This window comes from Rhagoletis pomonella, unplaced genomic scaffold (genome assembly GCF_013731165.1).
Source record: "Rhagoletis pomonella isolate Grant_MI unplaced genomic scaffold, Rhpom_1.0 Rhpom_scaffold_00003, whole genome shotgun sequence".
In the NCBI taxonomy this organism is placed as follows: Eukaryota; Metazoa; Arthropoda; class Insecta; order Diptera; family Tephritidae; genus Rhagoletis; species Rhagoletis pomonella.
Window position 1 is genome coordinate 42,047,443 of NW_023458557.1, and position 3,738 is coordinate 42,051,180.

The following is a 3,738-nucleotide window of genomic DNA, read 5'->3' on the forward strand; positions in this document are numbered from 1 at the left end:
GAAAAAGTTGAGCAAAGCGTTGCACATTTTAATTTTACTGTACATAGATTATTTGAAAAGTATGTGCCTAAACGCATGTGTGTTCCTGAAGAACAAACACAGTTATGGTTCACTAAAGAACTGAGAAACTTGAAAAACAGAAAGTCACGTTGTTTTAGATTACACAAAAAAAACCGGCTTACACTCATACTATGTAAAATACTCACTTTTGCGTCACAAGTTCTTTGAATTAAACAAAAAGTGTTATAAAGATTACTTGTGTAAAATCAAACGACGTATAATATATAACCCCAAATCATTTTATGATTTCGTAAACTCCAAGCGAAATGTACGTGGGTTTCCTTCCGCCATGAAGTATCAAAATACCGCCTCTGGTGATAATCAAACAATTTCTAACATGTTCGCTCAGTTTTTTAAATCCAATTATTCCACTAACTCCCAAGCATACTTTGACTATCCTTTTAAACTAAGCCCAATTAACTCAATACATAACCCTATAATATCTCCCGATGATGTTTTAGTTTACCTGAAGTCCTTAAAGCAGTCTTTCAGTTATGGTCCTGACCAGATCCCCACTTGTTTTCTTAGAAATTGTGCTGATTATCTCTATGAGCCGTTAACAGCCTTATTTAATTTGTCTCTTAAAGAGGGCGTTTTTCCAACTGTATGGAAGGAATCGTTCATAACCCCCTTACATAAAAGCGGTAGCAGGTCTTCAGTGGAGAACTACCGGGGCATAGCTAAGCTTTCTGCAATTCCTAAATTATTTGAAGCAATTATAACAAATCGGTTGACGCATTCTATCACTTCAAGCATTTCATACAGTCAACATGGATTTTGCAAGGGCAAATCAACTTCTACAAATTTACTTGAATTAACATCCTATATCTCAAAAGCATTTAGTGAGAGCAAAACTGTTGATGTTATATATACTGATTTCAGTAAAGCATTTGACAAAGTGTGCCACTCGTTGCTCATCTATAAACTTGATCTTCTTGGTCTTCCACCTAATTTTCTACGTTGGATCTCTTCATACCTCTATGATAGATCACAAAGGGTATTGTTTAAAAATACTATCTCTGACGTCATTGATGTTACTTCAGGAGTCCCTCAGGGTAGCCACCTAGGCCGATTCTGTTCTTGCTTTTTATAAACGATATTTCTACAGATATAAAATTCTCCAAAATTTTAATGTATGCAGATGATGTAAAACTTTATAAATCGTACGTTTCAATTAAAGAAAGGTCTTTGCTACAATCAGACTTAAACAGCATGGCTTACTGGTGTAAAGTAAATGTTATGCCTCTAAATCTTAAGAAATGTAAAGTAATGTGCTTCTCGCCAAGAGCTGTTCTGCCAGTTTCTTATATAATAGGTAACCAATGGTATACAATTTTGTGGACCTTGGTATCACAATGGATCCTAAGCTTAATTTTAATCTTCACATTAATGTGACAGTCAACAAGGCTAAAGGTGTACTTGCATTTGTGAAACGATGGTCAAAAGAATTTAGTGACCCTTATATCACTAAAACCCTGTTTACAACATTAGTTAGGCCGACTCTGGAATACGGCTCGGTGGTTTGGAATCCAAGGTATCAAATTTACTCAGACAAGATAGAATCAATTCAAAAACAGTTCCTACTTTTTGCTTTAAGAAATTTCCGATGGGATTCTCAATATAGTCTTCCACCTTATACGAGTCGCTTAAAACTTATTAACCTTCCCACACTTGCCAGTCGCAGGGAAATGCTTGGTATAATTTTTATGGTTAAATTACTGACAGGCTCAATTTCAAGTCCATCTCTTCTGGCTGATGTTAGCTTTAATGTTCCCTCACGCGTATCAAGACACTTTTGTCCCATATTTCTCAAAGCTTGTAAAACCAATTTTGAATTGCACGACCCACTCCGTTGCTTATGCCAGGATTTTAACTCTCACTCCAGCACGTTTGATATATCAGATCCGCTTTTCAGCATTAAGAAAGCGATACTCTCCACTCTCAATAAGTGAATTATGGACATAAATACATAAAATCAGCTGATGAATTTAGTTCTGTAGCTGAACAGTTTTAGATCTCGACACTTAACAAACTCCTGCCTATCGTGACTCGGCACAAAAATTTAAAATATTGGTTCCGTACGTCATGCGGACTGCGCGTGATGGCGGGAATGGAGGGTAAAAACCGTTGGGATTATTATTATACCCGAGCGCACTTGTGCACAAGGGTATTATAACTTTGTTCACATAACGGTTGTTTGTAACAGGCAAAACGAATCGAGATAGATATAGACAAATGTATACATAAATGATCAGAATGAAAAGAGAAATCGATTAAGCGGTGACTGTCTGTCCGTCCGTCCGTCCGTCCGTCCGTCCGTCCGTCCGTCCGTCCGTCCGTCTGTGCACACGATAACTCGAGTAAAAATTGAGATATCTTAACGAAACTTGGTACGTGAACTTCTTTTGGGCGTGGGACGGATGGTATTGAAAATGGGCGAAATCGGATAATAACCACGCCTACCTCCCATATAACGGTAATTTTAAGAAATACGAAAACTGCGATATTTTAGTAACTACTGAAGATAATTCACTCAAAATTGATACTTACAATGAGTTTCAGACGGAAAACATGAATATTATAAATTTTTGGAAAATGGGCGTAGCCACGCCCACTTATGGTTACATGTATATATCTTGGTAACCGCTGCACCAATTTCTTCCAACCTTGGCACAGTTATTGGCCTTCGCACAGCATACCAAATGGCCGAAAATTTAAAAAATCGGACAATAACCACGCCTACCTCCCATATAACGGTAATTTTCAGAAAAACGAAAACTGCGATATTTTAGTAACTACTGAAGATAATTCACTCAAAATTGATATTTGCAATGAGTTTTAGACGAAAAATAAGAATATTACAAAATTTTGGCAAATGGGCGTAGCCACGCCCACTTATGGTTACATGCGTATATCTTGGTAACCGCTACACCAATTTCTTCCAAACTTGGCACAGTTGTTGGTCCTGGTACAGCATACCAATTGGCCGAAAATTTCTAAAATCGGACAATAACCACGCCCACATCCCATATAACGGTAATTTCGAGAAATACAAAATCTTCGATAAATCAGTAAATATTGAAGCTAATTTATTCAAAATTGATGATTGCAACAATTCTTTACCAAGAAATACGTTTATGACAAAATTTTGGAAAATGGGCGTAGCACCGCCCACTTGTGATCACATATATGTATCTCGCTAACCGTTCTAGCAATTTGTACTAAGCTCGGTATGGTTATTGTGCTTGCCACATAAAAGCAAACCGTTGAAAATTGTTGAAATCGGACTAAAATTTAGGCCGCTTTTCATATAACGGTAAATTTCAGATATGCTTGAAATTTCAATATTTCGAAATTTAAGGACGCTAATTTACTTAAAATGTATACACCCCGGCTTATCATGTAGCGGTAGCTTTCGGAAAGGTGGAAAACATATATATTTAATACTTGCGCCGGGTATTTAATGTTCGGCTCCGCCCGAACTTAGACTTTCTTACTTGTTATTATTATTATTATATACTCGTACAAGAAGCGAACTTGAACACATGATTTTTGAGTTTTTTATGTCGTTAAAGCAATATTATCTACTCAATAAATTATATTTAACAAATGGTCATGCATATATGAAGATCCGAAATGCTAAATGTTATAAAAGTACTTTTAATTTATTTAATTTTA